The sequence below is a fragment of the Periplaneta americana genome, chromosome 11 (assembly GCF_040183065.1).
Source record: "Periplaneta americana isolate PAMFEO1 chromosome 11, P.americana_PAMFEO1_priV1, whole genome shotgun sequence".
Lineage (NCBI taxonomy): Eukaryota > Metazoa > Arthropoda > Insecta > Blattodea > Blattidae > Periplaneta > Periplaneta americana.
Window position 1 is genome coordinate 154,755,190 of NC_091127.1, and position 26,201 is coordinate 154,781,390.

A 26,201-nucleotide genomic window follows, 5' to 3' on the forward strand; every position below is an offset into this window, starting at 1 on the left:
AATTCAGCTTATTTTGCTATTAGATCTATGCAAAAAATACTAAATATCAATACCTTAAAAACAATATACTTTGCATACTTCCACTCGGTAATGAGTTTTGGAATAATATTCTGGAGAAATTCCACAGATAGATTAATAGTAGGTGCCAAATCTAGGGAATCGTGTAGAACTATTTTTAAAAACTACAAATAATGCCCATGACTTGTCAGTATATCGTTTCATTAATAATCTACCTCGTATGTAATCGTGAAAACTTTGTAACTAATTCAACAGTTCATAGCATAAATACACGTCAAAAATGACTTTCATACTCCATCGGCAAGTCTATCGTGCTATCAAAAAGGAGTTCGTTATATGGCAGTAAACATTTTTAATAGCCTCCCTATCGATATAAAAAATGAAACTCTAAACATAAAATAATTTAGGGCCAAATTAAAGAAGTACCTAATATCTCACGCCTTCTATTCTGTAGGTGAATTCATGACATTCAATAACACTTCATGAAATTGATTCTAAAACTTTGTGTTGTACTAGTAGACTATATTGTAAATCTCTTCTGTATATATTTCATCTAGACTGTGACTATAAATTAAGACTTTATAATAGTATTAAGTTTTTTGACTTGTTCCATATTCTAGCTGTAAGCAATGCATGAATACCATGGAATGTTAATAAATACAATACAATACAATACCAGCTGCATATTACAGTAATCAAACTTCAGATACCGTAAGACGAATGTCAGGTAATGTATGACGAATCCTCGGCCTCATCTAGCTAAATACCATCTCGCTATCACCAATTCCATCGACACTAAATAACCCAGGAGTTGATACAGTGTCGTCAAATAAATAACCAAGTAAGAAAATAAAATGAAATGGGTGTTTTTTGTGTGTATTATTAGTTTTGTGTAGACCTTTTCATCACAAAAATTGTTAATGAATATTTTTACAGTATAGCCTACACCATAATTTATTATGTCAGCTTTGTCTTTCATTTAAAGTTAATAAAGACCGCATACTCGTGTGTCGGGATCGTGTTCTTCATATTCACCTATTATTTGCGACAATGAAAATACGTAGTCCTTAATTAACTGTTTTTAATAAACCAGTTTTATTAATTTTAAATTGCCTTTGAAAATCTTATTAGTCTTTGAGTAATTATTTTGGCATAAATTTAATAAATAGAAAACTCGACGTGGAATGCGTCGGTGCCTCACCCATATAGAATCGTGGAGTTGCTTTCGTGGAATTATGACATTGTAGGTCTATTTTGTATTTCTTTCAGCATTGGATATCTTTATTTCCTCAGATAATATCTTTGGTATTGTTATATTTATTTATCTCCTTCCAAACTACGTTTACATTTCGTTCTAAATGAGTCAGAAAACAATGGTTGCAAAATACATTCATACTCAAAATCGAATCAATTTACTATCATAGAAAACACTAAAAACTGCGTACATGATCTCCTAAAATGACGACATTAACCAAGTTTAACATTTTCTGATATTTTGCTATCAATTATCAAAGAAGAAGGTGTTCAAGTACACCTACTACTGAAGCCTATAATTAAATAATCTCAATCTTCCGTTAGCTCAGTCAGACAGGCTAGCTTAGGCATGTCAATTGATGCCCATAGGCACCAGCGCGCGCTTTAGAGCCTAGGAGAGCCTGAATGCTTTACAGCGGAAAGGAAAGAGATAGACGAGTGACGTAGTATACGCCGCTTGGTCGAGCTATATACAGGGATGGCCAGTACTGATTCAATGGACAAAAGGAAGAGAACTTATTAAAACTGTATACATTTTAATTGTTAGATTTGTCTGAGAAGTATAATTGCATTATAAGAAGGTAAGTTTTAATTTTAATGCTCATTTTTCACAAGTTTTTTTTATTATTCAAAAGGAATATTTTTTTTCAACTTTTTTATAGAAAGCTGAAATTATCAGATATAGGCCTATTTATTTAGTAATCTTACAGGTTCTCAAATAATGTTTTCGTAAATGTAATATATCGTAAATACGTATTACTGAAGATAGTGTATTACAAATTTTGTAAATATTCGCATGGAAAATTAATGTTTGTAAGGAAATGAAATAACGAAGCAACTACTATCACATCATAAGCAAAAGATATGTGCCCATATGTTGTAAAAACGTCAGTCCTATAGCTTCAGCAGATTTCGAGAAAATAATTTAATATTTGATGATAGGAAGTTACGCACCAGTATCACCTTAAAAGCATAATGCAACAAGAGTTTTGTTATGGAATATTAGTTACACTTAAAACATATACAGTATCTAGGTAACTTTGCTTTGTACTAATATCTTGTTTTGATTAGTTCATTGATTACTCTTATAATGCTAAATATACCATCAACATCAATTCCAACTTATTATGTCATACTCAATCTTTTTTTTGGGGTGGGGGATATCGCTTTCTTTATGAATGATGTGTTTCATTTACCTAGTACAGTATAATTGCAGTACAGTATGAAATTTATGTGAATATTCTTTCATAACTATTTATTATGTTATTAACGTTTAAAACACAACTGCAATATTAAGAAATTGGTGTAAATACTTTTGTTTTACATACAATGTAATAGCGAAATATTATCACAAATCCAGATTAACGCTAGAACATCACATTTAAGAAATCGTCAATTGTTATATTATAAAAAAACCAAACACTTCAGCACATAAAAATTCACTAGTGTTAAAAATGTGTTCAAATTTCAATGAAATATGTAAAACATGGGATCTAGATTTCTGCATTTCTTACATGGAATACAAACATTTTCTTATTAATATACTGAAGGTTGTTTATTATATATAAATTTGCTATTTGTTACTCTGTAATTTACCAATTATAACTACATTTTACATTTTTGGCTATGATATCTATATTTAACTATTTTTCATGTATTTTATTTTGTATTTTTTATTTTGTATCTATATCTGTATCTCTTATTTAGGTAGTATCTATTTGTCTGTTCTTTTTCTTTTTCTTTCCTTTTCTCATTTTCCATTTTAATTTGTATTTACACTTGTATGTGTTTCATCTCTTTTTTTTCCATGTTATCTATGTTTTTTATTTTTTGTAAACGAATATCTGTACTCTCTATTATAATTGGGGCTTGCCCTGTTATAGGCATAAATAAATAAATAAATAAATATGGATAATATCAAATAGAAAGACGCCATATAAAAATAACGACATAAAATTTCACGTTCCGTTTGAAGTTTGTGCACCACTGTTTTCTTAATCCAACAGGCTGCTTATTTTTCCTTCCATTCCTAGCGCTTGATGCCCGCGCACGACGTCAAGGTCAGAAAAATGAACTTGCTTTGACATCACTGGGCTAGGTGTTTGTAACGATCCCCACAGTAGGTTTTCACCTGACGACGAAGAGAGACCCACTCTTCGAAGCGTTGTGCTACAATTTTGAAAATTAGCAATGGAAAAAGTCCAAACAGCTCAACCATTGGGCATTTCATACCTTCAGCCGTTGTACAGTGATCGTACCTCATTCACCTTGTAAGCTAAACCTTCCGGTGCAGGTGAACTAGAGGGTGGGGTTTGAGAAGTCACGTTCTACTTGTACTAAATGTACTACATTTGCCAACCGCTATGTTATAGGCTGAGTAACTCTACAGCCATAGTGTGCCGGAAGGATTATAATGATCATTGGAGAAAATTCATAACCCCAAACCCGCGACTTTCCGGCTTTGCAGCGTTACACCTTGACCGCGACGCTATTGCACGTCCTATGTTGTTTGGATAGCCTGCACTTAAATAGGCCTAATAATTAAAATAATTCATAAATTAATTAGTTATTGATGTTAGAAGTTAATAAGCCATATAACAGAAGGAACACTTTATGCGTGGTACTGGTTCTTTGTACAGTAACTCTGTAATGTAGCGTTTTCATTTTAAGAAATCTCGGATATTTTATTTTATTTTACATCTACGTTATATCTCTAAAGATTTTACACTTACTTCCGAATCACACTGTGAAATATATACTTAAAGAATACAGTTCTTCCATCTTCTAGCGCACAATCAACCCAGATTTAATTTTCGCTCTATCATCTGTCATTGTCGTCATTACTTTTACGGCAAAGAACGTCGTGAGAAGAACATAAAATCTTATTTTGAAACGTAAAACTGGCGTTGGAAAACATGGAAACTGAATAGCTGTTGTAATGCTTTCTTGGTCTGAGTGTGGTTTTCTTTCTTTACGTTTCTATGCAGTTCCGTAGAACATGGCTTCTATTCCTGCCATCTGAAGCTTTGAGATCCACCAAACAGCGTAACAACTTATGTAAGGTTGAGTTCCTCTAAGAAACTAAAACTGAATTATTGTAAATATGTAGGCATATCGAAGTAATCTTTTTTTACTGTTTTAGTAGTTTACCTTTGTACGATACGAAATATAGTAAAAAAGAAAGAAACAGGGTAACTGGGTTCACAGGTTACCGTCGAATAACTCTATGAAATGTATTTGAATATGTAAGTTCATTCAAAAGTTCCTTCAGAACTGTATAAATATAATATTTGAGGCAGAAAAAATCACTATGTTCGGCAAACACTGGAGCTTTTCATTTGTTACCATTTGCTTTTCAATAATTACCATTTTGTTGATTGAAACAAATGATTTTATTAGTACTACCACAAGAATTTTAAGTTTCAAATGATGATTATATCATCACGTGTTAGGATACAGCTGGTTCATTGCTATTATGAAAAAAGAGTCTTTCTCAAGATCTGAGAAAATTTAGAACGCTTAACAATTTAAGGGAAGGCCCGTGTTCCTTTCGTAATTATGTGCATTTAATCGGGAAGTTTGGGGAAAATCGTAATCGACGACAATTCATCTTTTGCCGTTTTCGGACGTCCACTTCACCTTTTATCAGCTACATTTTCTGTGACTTTAAATTTATTAATAAGTTTTGCTACACTACTGTGGCTGATAGGTTCACGTTCAGGGTGGCGGCGATTGAAGTCTGCTGCAACTTATCTGTGGCTTAACCCATCAGAATGAAGAAAGATATCAGTTCTTTCCTATTTCGATAATGCCACCACGAAAATCAAGAAATGTGTTATAGGAAAGCTTCAAATAATCACAACAATGCATTGAAACTGTCACAGGTTAACCAAATAGTAAAGAAGGAAAAGTTAATTACCAAAATTGCATAATAATACCTTTTCCAAAACATCCTTAGTACTGTACCATGTAGATGCAGTAACTAATGTTTGTGTTATTATTACAGTTATCTTTAAATAACTTGAAAACGATGATAGATATCTCAAAACGGGTTGCACCATTGTTCTTTTTTTTTTTTTCAGAAAATTTCACATGATTTTGAGTACCTACATGATCCCCTTTCCATTTAAAATTTCAAAATTGCATCCAAAATGGCGGCTTTTGAGATAGGGCTAGAAACGAATGTGTCACTGGTAGAGCATTTGGTCTTACAAATACTGGTAACACCCGTAGTAATCGAAAATCAAGCATATGGAAGATATTTATATGGTTCCAGACTTTTGTTTCATTCTGTAGATAAAAAGTGAAATAGAATGTCTCTTGAACTGAATGTAAAGTAATAATTTAAAGTGTTAATAGAAAACAGGAATTTGCTGATGCTTGTCTTTAAAATTTCAATTATTAAACCACAATGAAGCACCAAGAAAACTTATGCTAGGCTCGTATAACAAGCTTTATTTTGTAACTGTCGCATTGCTGATAGCTATAAAAATGAAATACCTTCCATATTTTTTATTTCACTGGGATTCATGTTCATAAATTTTTAAATAAGAACCAAATTCTTCTCTTAAACAAGATACGCATGGATAAAGAACATTATGGAATAATCATCAAAATCTAGTATGGTTGCTTGAGAATGAGGCGGTTAATGGAAATAATATGAACAAGGTGGGTTTACAACCGACCCACTAATGGATTAGAAGTCTTTTGGAACAGTCATAGATTTTTAACGTAGTAGTGTGATTCCCTCTGCCTTTCTTTTCCCGAAAACTTTACTAAAGCTACAATTCGAAATTTTCGAGAAGAATTGAGAGGTCGTGAATATGAATCATGGAAGACACTTTCAGGACGGGGAAAAGGTGTTGAGATGTATAGCGATGTAACAGCCTCCAACAGTTGGATTGCAAACAAGAAAGGACTTTCGACTAGTGAAGGATATCTAGCCTGAAAATGACAGCAAATTTAGCAGCTGTTCCTCCCGTTCCCGGCAGATCTCTCGACGGTACCCGGTGCAGACATGGCTGCCCGGAGATTGAAACTTTAGCACACGTCTTGGGATTCTGTGAACAGGGATTGCTCTTGAGGAACTCTAGACATCATCTTGTACGATCCAAAATTGCTGCCACATTAAGAAATAAGGGCTGGATAGTAGAAGACGAAATCTCCTGTCTAGCTGAAAATGGGTCAACGAGACGAGTAGATATTTGAGCGTACAATGCTGACACTAAACAGGGCATCATTGTGGACCCCACGATACGTTTTGAAGTAGAATGTCATCAGTCAGCCGAGGTCCACCTGGAGAAGAAGTCGATCTATGAGCCTACAGTCAACTATTTCAAGCTGAAATATGCCTTAATTCACGTTGAGGTATTCGGTTTTCTCATAGGTGCTCGAGGGACTATACCAGCTTTTTTCGAAGAATTTCGTCGGCAGTTTGCTCTGCCAACATCTCTGAGGGATGACATTATGATAATTGTGTTAAAAAAATCCTGCCAAATCCTAATTAATTACATGGTGCCACATTAATAGCAATTGTAATTTTTCACACCCTTTTCTTTGTTTCCCTTCTTTAAAATTTAATATCTATGTTTACATATGTATAATAATTTTTTTTGAGGATATACTGAGTTCGTAAGGGCTATTGTCAATAGGGTGGGGCAGTTTACTATTATTATTATTATTATTATTATTATTATTATTATTATTATTATTATTATTATTTGTCAAAAGAATGAAGAGAAAAGTTGAGTAGATTTATAAACTACTGCTGACAAAATTTCGTCCAAAAAAGGCGATAAGACGGATTTTGGAAACTGGGACCTCAAATATTGATCTCGGATATCTGGTGAAGTTGAATTTAGTGGCGATGATAATTATCAACGTTAGTGCTCTCTTTCCAGACAGAGAATTTTTTTTCCACACTGTTTGCCAGCATTTCTGTATGTTTCGTTACTGCTTGTTCAAGTTAATGCATGTTCTGTTGAATTTGGCAGTCGAGGTTTTGTTACTAACAGCTGCTGAAAGCGTTTAATCGCATAATGTAAATGCTACCTTGGTGGTTTCTGTCCTGTCCTGTTAACATGGGAATGACCGCGGCGTCACTATTCTGACGAAGTGCGTGTCAGTGTCGGGTCTCGAACTCAGCACTATCCTTCATGCAATGTAATGCTCATATATCACAGCTGTTGTGAATTCTATGTATAGAACGGTATGACAACTGCTCTCTCACTGTGTACACAGTTTCCAATTTATCATATCCACAATTTTGTTTGGTATTTGTAATCGGAAAATTTATCTTCATTTTTTCCTACTTTTCTCCAGAATTAGGATTGAAAATAATTCTAAATCTTGAAATATACGTTTAATTGGTATCTGTAAGTGACTATTACAGTTTTACTACATCACACTACTTTTGACCAATAAAACGGTACGAAAGGACGTCTTTCAACCAATCATGGCTGCTTATCGCACAATTTTATCGCGTCCCTAGCATTTGTTTAATTTTATCGCGTCCCTAGCATTTGTTTATTTTTATCACTACCCTAGCATTTGTTTCTTTGTTTGCCAGCATTTCAAACTGCTCTGGTCTGAACGTCAAAAAAAAAAAAACAGAAAATTACAAACCACTCCAGTCGATACACAGCACTTTCAAATATGACTTGCACTGGCATTCTAGAACAAGAATCACTGGTCACAGCTATGCATTTCCTCTGAAACCCTATTTACAAATAAATACCACCATTCGGAAATCCTGAATAAGTTGAAGAATAAACCATGTATCCATTTCTTTTACGCACACGTCCAATATAACATCAACTGAACCACCAACCACTAAAACATTCAAATTTAAAAATTGTACTTTCAATAATTATTCCTCATGAAATTATTCATGTTTATTTTGTTATGTCATCGTCCTTAATTAAAACTTTTCTTGTTTATTTCATCATCCCTAATTAAAACTTTTCTAACACTTGTTTATATTATTTAGGTTATGTTTGTTATAGCTTCTGCTATATGATATTATGGATAGTCACGTATCAGAGATTGTTTAATACAAAGATTTATTGAAAGTCATCTGTAAAGTGACGTTGATTACTGGGATCCGGATAATTGAAGTAGAATGCAACTGTTTTAATAAAAATGAAATTGAATCAACAAAGCCTTCTTGACTAGTAACCGTCCACAGAGTTCAATGAAGATTCCATAGTTGGCACAACTGATAACAGGAAAATAGCTAACCATAACATACTACTGCCATCTACTAGCGTAATATTTGTAATTTTGAGATGGTACAAATTTGAAGTCAGTTTTGTATTTTCGTAAGTCAATTAATATTTTATTGTAATGGAGTATTACGTTACTTCTAATCTTTATATACTTTCTTCTAATCGTATAATAGTCAATTAAATCCCACTCGAGTTTTGATTTTCTCTAGATAAATCTGCTCGTGTTTCACTCGCAGATTTATCGATAAAATCGAAACCTCTAGTGAAATTACTGTTGATAAAATGTGTGATAAGATATTAGAGTACCAACCATTAATTAAATTAGGACGTCAATTACTTTAAAACGTGAGATATAAAATAATATGTTTAAAAGTCTGTTTCGTCATATTTTTCCGTTATATTTTCGTACATTTTTTCAGCCTACACGTGGGTATTTTATAACCTTCTTGGTAAATCTGGTGTCTCTTTCGTTATACATGGCTTCTCCTTTCACAGTTATTTCTCATGTTTTTATAGACTGATTTCATTTCTAATTTATTTACTTTTTTATGTCATAAGCTAATCTTTTTATATGATCTACCTTTGAACGCTCAAGTTTCCGAGTGTTGAATCTATTTTGGTAACTTTTCTTCCGTAAGACGTACACATAAAAAATCTAAATTAAATATTGTAATTTCTTTATTCATTGTATATTTAAATGTAAATTATTCACTTTATATACCTATAGTCCAGGGGCGGCCCGTCCTTATGTGCTACAGTGCTACAGCACAATGATAATTTTGGCTCAAATAATGTATTTGTAATACCACCATAGTATTTGATCTGCCATTTGACAATTTCCCGTTGTTATGTTCATGACGCGTTATAAAGTGTTTAGTCTTCGTGCCTTCTTTGGTGCCTCAGGGGGTTCGTTGTGCTACTCAAAGCTCCACATGAAAAATGTAGACAGTTATGCGCATGTGCGAAGCTGAAATAACTGCTTTGATTGGCTATTTTTACGCGGGAAAGTGCTGTAGTCAGCTTCAGCACAACACAGCTTGGAGATTGCAAAAGTAAAGCGTAACGAAAGGAAATTTGTTTGTGGAAGAATTCGGAACTATGTACAATGTATTTGGTAATTCAAGTGTCCGACTGCTGCTGCCGTCTACCAGTTAAAGTTGCTGTCAACATCTATATTATACTGAACAAAAGAGTGTTCCAGATACTAGTTGCATTTCTATACGGAAGACCTGACTCCCGAACAACAATTTACAGGATCCATTCTGTGAAGTATCGAAGTTGTTAAATATTTTGGTTACAACATCAATGACCACTGCTGAGCCAGAAATATGTTTTTCTTGCTTTAAACGCATAAAAACGTTTTTAAGGAACACTATGTCCCAGGATCGTCTCACTGCTCTTGAAATACTGTCAATAGAAAAGTGTATGATGTCCAAGATGGAGGGGTTTAACACCAAATGACAAGTTCTGCAGTACGAAAGAACGTCGTATGGACTTCATATTTCATCACTAGGCGAGACTCCAAATTAAGATAAATACATAAGTGTAGGCCTCTACAGTAGGCCGATATAGAGATTATAGCACACTCATTATTTTGACCACCAGCCGCTACTGCTATAGTCTACGACTTGGTCGATGAAATTCTCTTCTACTTAAGCAAGATGCTGTTTTAGCAAATTTTCCTGGTTACGTGTTTTAAAGCATGAAAGAACATCACTAACACACGCGACTTATGCTACACGAAATCTGGAATCAAGCTCTGTTAGCCATTTAACTGCTATGGTATGGGGATTATCTGTTTGGATTAGACGATGAATCCCCCAAAAATGCCCCTCCTCCTTCATTTTCTCTTTATGCACATGAAAAGCTTTAGATTTCAGATCAGTTCTCGGGGTAAAAGGCTCACAGAATCATGTATACGAGAGCCTATAATATACAAATATAAATTATTTATTTACAAAATCCCGGAAAGAACTATTAATTGCTTTGTCATTCTACATACAGAGCGATCTAAAAGTCGCACACATTAAAATTATAGTGTCTATACTGAGTAATGCATTCGGAAAGTGCTATCGGCTACCTCTAGATAGCATTGTGGGTATTAACAGCAACGAACCTAGGCGTCATTGTGATGTGTATGTATACACTGACGCTTGCAGTAGTCCTTTGTTTATTGCCCGGCAAACATGTCGTTTTCCCAAGAGCAACGAGTTTTCATTGTTGAACATTATTTTTGCAGTCGTTCTTATGCACGTGTTGGAGACGAATTTCGTAGGAATTACCCAGATGTGACAGTGCCTAACAATTCGACCATAACGAGATTAATCGCCCGTTTTAGGGAATATGGACCAGCGCTTCTTGACAATGTTGGACATGATTATTACCATCAGTGTAATCAATAATGAACTCTCCTTATTATAAAGTGAAAACATATGGCTGCAGGATTATGATGCCCTGGCACATTTAACGCATAGAGTTCGTGAATGTGTTGTTCAACATTTCGCTGAGAGGTGGATTGGAGGAAGAGGAGGTCATGTTGAATGGCCAGCACACTCTCCACTCTTGGCCATTTCAGTGTTTTTGTTACCGGATAGATATGTCACAGAATTTAATCATGGCTGTGATGAGTTGATGACTAGGGACCGGATTTTTATGTAATTACATATTATATTCCTTTCAACATAACCGTATATAAATAACTTATCTTAGCGAATCTTGTAATTACCATTAATGTATTAAAAATTGATACTACATATTTTTACACATTTACCCCACATTACATATTATGGCTTGGTATTACATATTTAGGGGTTTTATTCATTTTTACTTCTCTGAAAGGGGGAAAAAAAAACTTCTGCTAGGGAAGTTTACAATTTGAAATACACAGATTAAAAAAGGCTTTTTAAATCTATGTATTTCAAATTGTAAACTTCCCCAGAAGAAGTTTTTATTTTCCTTTCAGACAAATAAAAATGAATAAAAACCTTTTCAGGTGTGACAAGTACCATTATTGCTTGACCTCTTTATTTTAAATTTAGTAGACCTATTCGGAAATGGGATTTTCCGAGCAATTAGAAAGTATGGTTCTTGGCTGGAATAATCCTACTCTTCTGAATGAGACAGAAATGTCACTTTTCAAACAACAGTTTGTAAATTCCCATAGTTTGAGGTTTTAGTAGGTACTTGTTTCTTAAAGGGAGCAGCTAAAATGCATGTGTCCCACATCTCCTCTTATTTTCTCCTAATCCAGTAAAGCGAAACAGTGCTTGCAGTACTGTTGTGTCATTCATTTCACTCAGTTCTCTAGTTTTAGTACTTAAGTATAAAGTACGAGTGAGTTTATCTACTGCTTTTAACTAACTAAAATGGCCCCTGTGTCTTCAACCCTAACGATAAAAATAAAATCATGGATTGCAATGGACGAAGCTTTCACTACAGATGGAAAAATAGTAATGTGTCAAGTGTGCAGTAAAAAAGTCGGGTGCTCTATGAAATCACAACTGGAGAGTCTTACCTATGCTATACCTGCCAGATATTGATATTAAATATTTTGACGATTTTACATATTTTGGTACATATCCAGCTTAATTTTCTTACATAAATATGTACATATTTCACACCTTGATATTACATAAAAAATCCAGTCCCTATTGATGACTTAAGGGTTATGGGGTTGGGTAGTAGGAAGTGGCTTGTGACCCTTTGTTATCGGTAGTCCTAGAATTTGCCTTAAGAAGCTAGGGAAACGACAGCTGCTACCGAAATCACAGCTGGTACAAGCAGAATGTGCAAAATAAAATGACTCATGAAAAGCAACAATATACTGTTCCAACGTATTTAACACATGGGCTCTTCGAGAGCGACATAAATATTACAATACACGCAAGGTCGACGATCTTTTGAAAGATCACGCTTACGTTGGGAGAATAGTATTTGAATCGGAACAGGCTAAAAGTCTTGCCTACTAGAGTTGGACAACACGATTCTTTTTCAGAAGTCGATTCCAACGATTCAATCATACATTACGAATCGATTCTAATAATTCGTTCACGATTCTTCCAGTTTGCGATTCCAACTATTCTTTTGAATCGTCAACGAGTTCACGATTCTTCCTAATCTGCGATTCCAACGATTCGTCAACGAACGACTTGCAGGATACTTTCCTTTGCAAACCACGGGTAGAACAAAAACGTTCTACATCTCTCGCATAGATGGCATAAGAGTCGAAACATTGGATTGTCTCTTTCTCATAGACTGGAACCATTCATCATGACTTCCATTAGTAGGCTATTCAAAATTATTCAAGTCAGTGTTTCTTAATTATAATTTATCAACTGAACCTTATTATCAAGTATATTTTTTGCATTACATTTCTATTTAACCATGCAAATTTCAGGTTCGTGTTCATTATTTCTCACACTTAACAAATGCAGTATTTTGATTTCACTCTTGCTCGGGAGCTTTCGGCACTGTTCGGAAATGTCCGCTGACAGGTTACATCAAACAGGTAAATAGAATCATGGGTTACGATACCATGCCGATTCGTTGCTATGAGCGTATTCCGAATCTCAGCGCTGAGCAATCTGATGGCATCACGGTGTTCCGAATTCCACCGATGACGTCATTGATGCTACACCGGTGTCGCACCGGTGCCATCAACTTGCAGAGGTGGTGGCAGTCTCCATCAGCCGCCATCAGTGAATCTGATTGGTTCTTGTATAGGGCGGGAATTAGCAGACGAATGACATCGTGCACTGTTGTGTCATGGCGGTGTGTTCTGCTGTATTGTTTGTAATGAGCACAACGTAAAAACAATATGTTAATGGCTTATGAGCGAACATGTCAACGGACCAGTTATTACTACCGGTTCAAGAAATAAATTGTTTATGCTCTCTTTTCTTTGAACGAGATGGCAGTACGGAAATTTCGCAAAATTTTGCTAGCGAAGCACAAACAACAACTTCTACAGTCGCCATGACAGGCATCGATCTTTCCAGCAGTTTTATTCCTATTTCGCTGCAGAGTGACGTCATTGTTGTCCACCGGTCCGGTGAGATTCGGAATACGCTGTATTCTTTTGAACGACGATTCCTTACGATTCTTTTGAACGACGATTCTTTGATATCACGAATCGATTCTTACGATTCTTTATTATTAGTCGTTCGAATGAACGATTCGTTCACGAATCGACCCAACCCTAGTGCCTACTGCAGAAGAAAAAGAAGAATTATTTAAAGTCTTGGCGTTCGTGCTTATCTCCTTCCATCGAAATCGATTTCTGTATCAAATGAAGAGGAGACTTTCCTTGGCGTTGCACTCGGCACCGTGCTGTGTAAGGGCGAGTCAGTGGGATAAGGCAGGGAGTGTACAGGACTGCATCACGTGTAATTTAAGCACTTAACACAATTGAGAAACACGGCCAGGACGAGGCCTAGAGCGCAGCTAGACAAATAGAATTGACTATGCATTAGGGCCGCTCAGAGCTAGGTGTCTGCTGAAATCAGCTTAGCTGCGCACACAGGATTAATTGTGAGATAAACTCGCCAAGAATAATTGTGTTTAGCAGAGTTTATACATTCTTAAAATTTCGTTTAATCAGGTGTTACTGCTTAAGTATTCCTTGTTCCTCTGTTGCCCCTGGTAATATTTATGCTTGGCATTTACTTTATAATATATTCCGCCAACTTTGTACATTCGGGATATAGATAGAAAATGCAAAAATAAAACCCCATGAATATAGTTATTAAAGTACAGGGACATCATTTTATTTTTATTTCAATTTTTATTGTATCTGAGTTTTTTAATGTACTTCACTCCCACCCCTTCTACTAATGAAATTCAACCGTCCTCCACACAGATCCAAGACCGCATATACAGTCATAGTAGCCTTACGGTCATAGTAAACAGTACGTTCCAAAAATATGTTCGCGTTTTCCAGTGACGAAAGAGCTTTCAATATTGAATCATTTTCGCACAGGTACTGTCATCCATTTGCCTACGTCGTATCCCGGTTTCCCCCACCAGATTTTATTCGCCAGCTAGTGGCTGAGCAGTCTTAGCTCTTTTCTGAGAACATTAATTTCTGTTCGGAATTGGACGTCTACGTAATATTATACAACTGTTTAAAATAACTTAAATAATAGGGCTTCGTTAAGTAATTAACTTTCATGTGATTTCCTCCCTTCCTAAGACCCTACTACATAACCACTTGGATGGACAGTAGATAGTATGTCTGAGTAATTTTATCTGTGAGGGTCGGGCAGAAGTGAAGATTGAATTTACAGTACGTAAGGTACTCTTTTATAGAGTAGGTACAGAATTATTTCAACATGAGTTACTAGTGCGAAGAACGAAACTGGTAAATGGGATTAGGTATAATAGTCTATAGTGCGATAATATGCACATTAGAACTGAAGCCTGTATTGAAATGAACGGCCACCATTTTAAAAAATAAGTTTAAATATCCATATTATGATTAGGCCCTATTTTTCAATTTAACTTCATTCTCTATATTGTACGCTAATGTGCTGTAGACAGTATAATATACACTGCTTAATGAATACGTCCGCATGGAAAGCTCAGTTCGTGAGTAAAAACACTCATTGTTAATACTATACTGTATTTTGATTAAACAAAAACCTAATGAAAATGATAAAAACTCAAAAGCGCAATATTTCCTACTTTACGTAAATGGATGAACTACTTTTCTTCCCTCCTATACCTAGTAAAATGATTTGTTTGTATATTACGCCAGTATCATCGAACTCCAGTCGTGGAAGGGGGTAGCAAATGGTGTTGGTCCAGAGGTATGGACAAGTTAATATTAAAAATGTTAGTAAAAAGAAAATGATGTCCCTGTATAACATTACAGAAATAAATATAGCCTATTGGAAGCTGCATTAAAATGTGGAAATGAACTACAATTGTTAAGTTTAACTCTACTTAGTAGGCCTATAAAATTAAATGTGCATACCGAATTTCATGTAAAATGAAAAACAACGACATTTCATACAAGTTGAGAGGATGCGAAGGCATTTCTTTCCCCTTCTACTTGCCCTGAGTCCGTCAGTGACAGACCGGTAGCTGTTACCTCTTATACCTGCACCCCCTAAACTGTACACACTAGAAAATAAAATATTAAATAAAGTACATTAATGGATATAAAATACAGTGACACAGATGTTTGACAAATACATGTTTCAGTATATTTTAGTGTCGTTCTTACAATATTTTCAACTAATAATTAATTAAATTAAGGAATGTTAGTTTGTAATATGAAGTCAGGGGGGAGCGACACAGTGCAGATTGTCCCGTTGTGTATGCTGTAGAGTAGCAACTAGTGGTGAAGAAAACATTTATCTTCTGCTGTCAGTAGGTTTTTAATGTGCCAGTTGATATAAAGAGCAATAAAATTAAATATAACCCCTTAGTATAGACTTTCGAAATATAGATTACCGGTAAACACTTTCAATAATAAAGTTTGTCACTATATTGAAAGTGAATTAGTCGAACGTTAGTAAGATGGACAGTAGCATCTTCCCCTTCACTGATGGTAGAGAGTGTGAGTAGAGGGGAAAGCCTATCAACCAAACTGAAATGGGGATAGAGGTTGCGTATCGTAATGTTGTGGGATGTAAAATAAATTTGACCCAGAAAAAGTTATCGGTTAACTGTTTCTCTTCCCACAAAGTTTCCTGCTTTTGTCAATAGTTAATTCCGTGATCCTCGGATCCAGAGACATTCATAGCAACCTCAAAGTCAAATAGGCCAGATATGAGGCACTGAATGTTCACCACATATGCGCTAGAAGCTCAGTTTATGCAGGTTGCTTACTTCCTAGCTCGAGGGATGTACAGGAATCTGTTCCGCTCTTCAAGTGTTGGATTAAAAATTGACATTTGGACACTATACTGTATAAGAACACTTAGCAAAAGGAAAAAACACAATTATTGTCTATACTTATATAACTATATTTACACAGCAGTTGAAGCAATAAGCTTTAGATATTGAAGTGATCTCGAAACAAAAATTGAACACATTTTCAGTTTAGCCCACGCCTGTGAAGTAACGGTTAGCGAGTCTGGCCGCGAAACCAGGTGGCCCGGGTTCGAATCCCGGTCGGGGCAAGTTACTTGGTTGAGGTTTTTTTCGGGGTTTTCCCTCAACCCAATATGAGCAAATTCTGGGTAACTATCGATGATGGATCCCGGACTCATTTCACCGGCATTATCACCTTCATTTCATTCAGACGCTAAATAACCAGAGATGTTGATACAGCGCCGTAAAATAACCCACTAAAAATTTAGTTTAGCCATAGGTACTCTTTCATTGTTTGTCAAGCATTATTGGGACTATTAGTACACAAATTTTAAAAGAAATATACGCCCATTCACATAAAGTACATTGTGAAATGTTTACATTGAAATTATTGTCATGTTGTATAGCAATAGAAATTAAGCTTCGTATTTAAATTTACATAATAGGCTATAAATGTTATAATATAAAAGTCCCGCGCCGTGGTGTCGTGGTGTAAGGAATCCTGCCTAGGACTCGCGTTACGGAATGCACGCTGGTTCGAGTCCTCATGCGGGATGAAATTGTCTCCTGAAATTTCGGCCAGTGTATGGGACCGGTGCCCACCCATCATCGTGTTGCACTTGGGGATCTACGATAGGTAGCGAAATCCGGTTGCGAATACCAGCTATAACGGCTGGGGGGATCATCGTGCTAACCACACGATACCTCCATTCTGGTTGGATGATCGTCCACCTCTGCTTCGGCATGTAGACTTGAGGCCAGCAGCCGGCTGGTCGGTCTATGCTCTTCACGGGCTGTAGAGCCAAGGATTATTATTATTATTATTATTATTATTATTATTATTATTATTATTATTATTATTATACATTGAGAAAATGTTAAATTAAAATTAATTAACCGAGGAATTATTTTTCATATAAATAAATAATTACCGTATTATACTTTAATAAAAATTAACAAAACAAATTAAAATTATTAATTGAACTAAAATTAACATTTTAATGTAAAATTTACTGTCTAACAATTTTCATCATCTTCACTTCAAGGTATAGGCATTTTCATTGCCCGTTCCGGCTTCAAAGATAACTCAATCTCTTGCGAGGTCGACCCTGGTCTCTTATTCCGCGTGGTTTGTAGTCCATTGCCATTTTCGGGATCCTGTTTTCATCCATTCGTAATACGTTTCTGTCTCCGTTTATGTCTGTAGTCCAGCATTTTATCATTAATAGAATAGATATCCAATTTCTTTTCTGATATCTTCATTATAAAGTTTGTCCATTCTTGTGCAACCTTTGACTTGACGTAAAAATTTCATTTCAGCAACTTGAATTTTCCTAATATCTTTCATAGTAGGAATCCAAGTTTCAGATCCATACATAAGAACAGGAGCGGCCATAACTTTATACAGTTTTATTTTTGTATCTCTTCCTGTTTTTTTTTTATGTTCTTCTAACAATTTTAATGACCTAAATTTGAATGTATTGTTGAAAGAATTACGTAGCTCTTGGGAACTGGTCCAACTTCGATGAGAATGCTTCATTATCACGGACAGTTTTACTTTCGCAGATATTATTCTCTTAATATCGGACACTATTTTATTAGCTGTAGAAAGTCTGAAAATAGAGAAGAGATTCTCGTCTCAAAGTCCAGCTCTCGATCCAGATTTATTTTGCTTCATCAGGGAAGAAAATAGTTCACAAGTGTAAGTGCTGGAAATATATACATATTTTCTGCTGCAAATCTATAAAATTATGGGTAGCATCTTCGGTCAACTGCCTTGTAAAATCCAGTAATGTCATTATTTATGTTTTTTAAGTTCTGAATTACATCACAAGTCGATTAATCACAGTTGCAAATTGGGAAGGAAGTACAAAGGTTTTGTTGAGTATAGCATAATGAAAAGGTCCGATTTAATTTCAGTGCCTCCAAATCATGGAATCTATTTGAACTCATCTTTCAGCTATTAAAAATGTTTATGCATATCTGAACGTCCATTCTTGAATTCACTGACTGAAGGTAGGGAAAATGTATAAGAATGTGATCCTCTATTTCTGTTTTCCATAATACAGAGACATCATTTTATATTTACTAACATTTTTAATATTAACCTGTCTATACCTTTAGAGAACCGGAAACACCGCTTGCTCCCCCCTCCAAGACTGGAGTTCGATGATACTGGCGTAAAACACAAATCACTCTACTAGGTATAGGATGGAAGAAAAGTAGTTCATCCATTTACGTAAACTAGGAAATATCGCGATTTTAAGTTTGATAATTTTCATTAGGTTTTTCTTTAATCAAAGTACAGTACTGTATTGAGAATAAGTGTTTTTACTCAAGAAGTGAGTTATCCATGCGAACGTATTCATTATGCAGTGCATACTGTCTACAGCACATTAGCGTACAATATAGAGAAAGAAGTTAAATTGAAAAATAATCATAATATGAATATTTAAACACAATTTTGAAAATGGTGGCCGTTCATTTCGATACAGGCTTCAGTTCTTTTGTGCATATTATCGCACTATAGACTATTGCATCTAATTCCAATTGCCAGTTTCGTCCTTCGTACTAGTAACTCATGTTGAAATAATTCTGTACCTACTCTACGTACTGTGAATTCAATCTTCACTTCTGCCCGACCCGAAAATATAAAATTACTCAGACATGCTATCCGCTGTCCGTCCAAGTGGTTATGCCGCAGGATTGTAGAAAGGGAGGAAATCACGTGACAGTTAATTACTTAACGAGGCCCTTTTATTTAAGTTAAATTAAACAGCTGTATAATGTTACGTAAACGTCCAATTTCTAAGAGAAATTAATATTTTCAGAAAAGAGCTAAGACAGCCTAGCTTTTACAGAGGGGCGAGCAGAAGCAGGTGGGGGAAATCGGGATGCGACGTAGGCAAACGGACAGTACCTGTGCGAAAATATGATTCAATATTGAAAGCTCTTTCGTCACTGGAAAACGCGAACATATTTCTGGAACGTACTATACTCAGTAACTCAGTACTGCTTACTATCTGCGGTCTTGGTTCTGTGTGGAGTTGGAACTTCCTTAGTAGAAGGGGTGGGAGTGAAGTACATTCAAAAACTCAGGTACAATAAAAATTGAAGTAAAAATAAAATGATGTCCCTGTACAATCAGGACTTTAAATACATTCACAACGTCATTAATGCCAGAAATCATTTCCCTTGTAGCTTTAGGTTTAACTCGTTCAAGTGTTCCGTGAGGTACAACTCTGTCGCGCGCCCCTCCAAGTCTATTCAATCCCTTCAGGTAGGGGAGGAAGAAATGTAGGCTATAGCTCACAGGGATCAGTGCACAATGTGCTCGAATGCAGAATGTGCAGGTTTTCGAATTGCTGCTGTAGGTCAGCGAGTGTTAATACAACTAGTTCAAATGCGAAGTATTATACATTTAGAAATCATTTTTTTATTACTTAATTGGTTCCATCTTCAGTAATTCGTGTCATATACATGAAAAGGAAGTAATAGGCTATCTAGTTTCAAAACGTTCGGACTTGATTCAAAGAATTAACGGACAAATCACCATCATCATCATCAGCAGCAACAGGTAATGTAATCTTCCCATCAAATCAGAAGACTTTCCACATTTCTGTTATCGATGGATTTGTAGTCCGTATGTTTTAAGCAGGCGTAGCGTCATTATTTCGTAAAATAGGTCACTTATGCTATTAATAATAATAATAATAATAATAATAATAATAATAATAATAATAATAATAATAATAATAATAACTTACTTATTTACTTAATTACTTACTTACTTTTTAAGGAACCCGGAGGTTCATTGCCGTCCTCACATAAGCCCGCCATTGGTCCCTATCCTGAGCAAGATTAATCCATTCTCTGTCATCATATCCCACCTCCCTCACATCCATTTTAATATTATCTCCCCATCTACGTCTCGGCCTCCCTAAAGGTCTTTTTCCCCCCGGCCTCCCAACTAACACTCTATATGCATTTCTGGATTCGCCCATACGTGCTACATGCCCTACCCATCTCAATCGTCTGGATTTAATGTTCCTAATTATGTCAGGTGAAGAATACAATGCGTGCAGTTCTGTGTTGTGTAACTTTTTCCATTCTCCTGTAACTTCATCCCTCTTAGCCCCAAATATTTTTCTAAGCACCTTATTCTCAAACACCCTTAACCTATGTTCCTCCCTCAAAGTGAGAGTCTAATTTTCACAACCATAAAGAACAACCGGTAATATAACTGTTTTATAAATTCTAACTTTCAGATTTTTTGACAGCAGACTGGATGATAAAATCTTCTCAGCCGAATAATAACAGGCATTTACCATATTTATTCTGTGTTTAATTTCCTCCCTAGTATCATTTATATTTGTTACTGTTGATCCAAGATATTTGAATTTTTCCAGCTCTTCGAAGGATAAATCTCCAATTTTTATATTTCCATTTCGTAGAATATTCTCGTCACGAGACATAATCATATACTTTGTCTTTTCGGGATTTACTTCCAAACAATAATAATAATAATAATAATAATAATAATAATAATAATAATAATAATAATAATAATAATGGTATATTTAACCTGGCAGAGTTAAGGCCATACAGCCTTCTCTAACACTCAACTATTATGCTCTTTTAAAATAGAAAATAAATATTCTGTACAATAGGCGTTCTCTTTAATGACATTTGGTGCTCTCGTCATGCGAGTAAAAATGTGCTGGCGAACACGAACGCTCCTGAGGTTCTTTTTTCATTGTACGACTCGGAACAAATAATGTTCCTACTCATTATAATATTTTAGCGACCTGATAAGCCTTATCGTATTTCATGATGTATAACCCCTTTCAATTCAATATAGACTTAAGCAGAAAAATCAAGATTATTTTTGTTGTTTAGTCATCTGTCCGAAGACAGGTCTGAACCTCATAATTGACACTAATAAGGCATCACTCATGAGGTAACTAAGCCTGGAGATAATAGGGGTGGGGTAGCCAGTTCCTTTCCTCCTCCATTGCATACATCACTGACTAGTAACATATTATACTCGTGCGAAACTTGAATTACTAGATCTGCAGTCCTTTTTAGCACTGATATACTGCATTGTTTTAAAAAGAAATTCATAAGCATTTGGGAAGCGGAAGATACATTAAGTTCGTACAAAATACTGCGAAGTGCTTCACATGTCTATTTTATTTTATTCGGTTATTTTACGACGCTGTATCAACATCTAGGTTATTTAGCGTCTGAATGAAATGAAGGTGATAATGCCGGTGAAATGAGTCCGGGGTCCAGCACCGAAAGTTACCCAGCATTTGCTCGTATTGAGTTGAGGGAAAACCCCGGAAAAAACCTCAACCAGATAACTTGCCCCGACCAGGATTCGAACCCGGGCCACCTGGTTTCGCGGCCAGACGCGCTGACCGTTACTCCACAGATGTGGACTCACATATCTATATTCGGAACGATCTACCTATGCGAAAAACTTTCACTTATGAAATAACTTGCCTCAAGAACAAAGGATCACGACGAACTGATCACCAAGGCTCGGAACTTGGGGACTTGTGTCGTGTGCATGAGTAAGGTTACAGGTACAACGTACACAAAGCTCACGCTGCAAGTGCTCAGGGACAGTCGTGTGTACTAAGAAAGTGGCCACAACTAATGACAGGAAGACGGACGAAGAAACTGTTATGTCGAAGCCAATGACATTCAGAGAATTAATGGTAAACGGTCTGTTTGAGGAAATAGAAAATACGTGTTATTCGAATGGATATTATAGAAGTTTGAAAATACATTTTGTTTTAAATTTAAGATACAGAATTTCGTGGAGAATTCGGAGGAGATACATTATTTTTTTTCGAATGGAGAGTTTATATTTTGTAAGTTGTGCCACACACAAACTAGAGGCTGGAAACGAAATTCACTGAAAGGCATTGCAGTCCCTCAAATTGTAGAAAAGTCTGTCCATTGCCATGGATCGAAACGTAGAGAGGCTTGCCCTACTAGTGACACACTAATTGAAAACTATTTTCGAGAAAAATTTAGGATATACTTATCTTTCTCAGATACGAGATCAGCTAGCAACTGCTGAAAATCGAACAGAAAACAGTAACAGTCAAAACATTTAGTATTTTAAGTCTGCTACCGAAAAATCTTCGAATGTACGTAATCACACACTGTAATAAAATGTACACATCAGAACAGTAAATTTGATATATTTCTCATGTTTATTTTTATTATATATATGCTATGAAATTACGTGTTTCAACCCACCATAATATTATCAATATGTTGTTGCAGCCAGAAACCACTTTTGTAGCAGACCTGACAGTACCTCCGTGCTGGAAGCGGGAGTTTGTTGACATTGAAGTCCGGTCGCTTAGTCACGTGCAAAGACACAAGTCCCCAAGTTCCGAGCTTTGCTGATCACGTCTTTAGGACTGTTTACATGTAAACTGTAAGCGAATTCTCCTTGGATATCCTGAGTAAGGCCTATATTACACTATCAAATTTCTGTGTCACAGAATATGATAAAATTTTTGATCAAATAAATATGATCAAATGTGAGATTTTGAGTATATTACACTATGTCGAAGCTTTTATCATATCTTTCATCACAGTTGTAATAATGGATTCACAACATTTCTATGCCTGTTACAACTGTATATTCAGTAAAGGTTATCACCAGGGAAAGGGATTTGGAGTATTATAAAGAATGGTGAAACGTAGTATAGATATTCGTAGCTCAGTGACTGTCAAGCGAGCTGCGTCCCGGCGCATGGAAGAGTACAGTCCACTTCATACAAACTTACACGCAACGTCTGTAAATATATTTCAGAATAAACAAATGGAATAGTTTAATGACATATAGTGACCTACATACATAATCTGCATTTCTTTTTGAACTACATGTGCTTTTCTTCGCAACGCACAAGACACAAATAAACAACATTACAAATATACATAATTAAATATGAACCTCTGCATCTTCGCGTGTCAGTGGACATATTGATGTTGATAGACAGTTGTCTTCTGTATGGAACTCGCCTCTGAATATGTAGATCCAAACGAAATGGCATTTTCAATTAATGCTATGCCTTGTTATGCCTTGTTAGAATAAATTGTAAATATTATTTTCAAATTTTCAAAATACAACTTTGCTCTGTTGCAAGGAAGGAAATTTTGTAACATGGAAAAACTCCGCTCTCCATCTGCAGAGGCAATTAGAGAGTGCTTGAAACAAGATACGTCAATTAAATTCACATGTTGAATGACGTCATTGGGAAACGTCTTTGTTAGTACATCTGAAATCCGATTAAGAATATCGTATCCATCATTTTTAATCAAAACTTTGTTCATTTTTTCACCAACACGTTTTCCTATTTCACCTTCTACTGCACTCAGTTTATTTACAATAGTCCTCATAATATTTATTTGCTCAACTAGTTCTACTCCTGACTTTCCTAATTGAATAATGGCGTCCGGTTAATATACAAAATTTGACTTAATATCCTGACTTCTTTCTCGATTGTTTCATCATTTAGCAGTTCCTGGCGTATTTGAATCGCAGCCGCGTCATCGGTATCGAAAGACTGGACCACTTTCTTCACAGATTGGAGGTGACGTGCGTAATAATTGCAAGCTTCTAACCATGACCCCCATCTCGTAGGAACTGGACATGGGGGAAGCGACAATTTAGGGAATTGTTTCCTGATTTTTGATACTTGATCTGGAGGTTTTACAAATATAGTCTTTCAATACTGTATTGTTAGTTGGTTTCACTTTCGGCATTGTACCTGCACTTTACTACTCTGAACTGCAAACCTGCACGTTGAAGTTCTTATGCGACAACTGTCCCGTTCACCTGTTGTTGACGTGTAGAGACCTGCGAGTATTTCATGGAGGGGAGGACTTGGTATAAAGGGTTGTAAACAAATGACTGTGTAGATGCCAATACTAGCTTTTACTACTCCAAATTCCGTTCCCTAGTTATCACATTACTAGTCCTACTAAAGAAGAAATCAAAGAAAAAAGTATTTCATCGGCTTAGAATGTAAACTTGCTAACAAAAAGGAAATTTTACAGGGGAAACAAAAAACTGAACTCTGAAACTTTAGGATCAAATCCAAAGTACAGGTGGTGAAGTTTCAGAGTTAATTTATACTCAGTTTTTTGTTTCTCCTGTAAAATTTCCTTTTTGTTAGTTAGCAAGTTTACACTCCAAGCCGACGATTTAGGTTAGATATTGGGATAGGGAGAACAGATACAAAAGAAATCCATCAAACTCTACTGAGAGAACTTCAGTGTGAAGATGTGAAATCCTATATACAGTATTCTAAGTATTTAATAATGGATGGTGAAATATTTCATGTGTCTCATAATCTAACATTAAAAATGTCTCGACAAATGTCGGGATGAGCCCTAAAAGAAATGGGCCACGGACCTGCACTCATATCCCCATTAATCTCCCTAATTACTTTAAATTAATTAACTAATTACATCTCTCTCCCCTCTTCGTAATTGAGCCATCATATAGCCAAATGGCTTGTCTCAAAATTGAGACGATTCAACAAGGCTCACCTCCTACATAATAGCCAAATTGGCTAGTCTCTTATATGAGACAACTCATCCTGCCTAAGGTATTCCGTGGTTTTCCTCAGGCGCAAGACAAATGTCGGGATGAGCCCTATAAGAAATGGGCCACGGACCTATATGCCCTTCCCCATATATATTCCACCCTTAATATAAACGATGTATGCCCTAGTTCAGATAATATAAGTAGTCTATTAAATATACGAGGTCACTCAATAAGTCGCAAATTGAAAGGACAGGGACCTCTCAAATTGCAGATTTAGATTTCACGGCGCTTCTTCCGACGGCCTTCACATGCTTTGTCATCGAACAACAGATGACAGCGTCTTGCCATCCTAACGGCAAACACCAGCCAACTCCTCCTCGCCCCGTTCCGTGATCACTTGATCAATCTCAGCCCCCCTCGCGTATGTGGTACCTAAGAGGTTACGTCCAATTTCGGCTTCCCCTTCAAAATTTTCTAGAGCTCCTCCAGAGGAGCAGCGTAACCCGGAGTGAGACTAGTGGCCAACAGGCTTGCAGCTCACATACTTAGTTTTGTACAGCCCCCAACCCCTTGCAAGAACGCGTTTTGCGTACCTTTTAAATATTCCTCCCAATTCTCCTTCGATTTTTCGATTTTAGATTTTATCATATATATTTTATCCAACTTCTGTGACACAGAAATGTGATAGTGTAATATAGGCCTAACAGTCAAGTTCAACGATATCATTACCCTGGTGAGTGTTTTAAAAGTGTATTTACGTTATTTATTTTGTTTCTTTATTTATTTATCTTAATTGTATATCCATATATTAACCCTATTCGATTTCATGGAGCACGCTCATTTAGTATTATAAGTGGATCATGCTCACAATCTTAAAAAAGTTGAGAATCTTGCTGTACAATATTCTGTAAAACGCGTTTTAATTATGCAGTATACTTGAGTGAGATTAATTCCGTTTGATGCGTTGGTTTTAAATAATGTTCTTGAATAGACTAAATATCGATATAGTCCATTAGTAACGAGCTTTGAACATTTATTTCTGTGATGGGCTTTCCATGTTCGTGAAATGTGGGTTGGAATGCAGA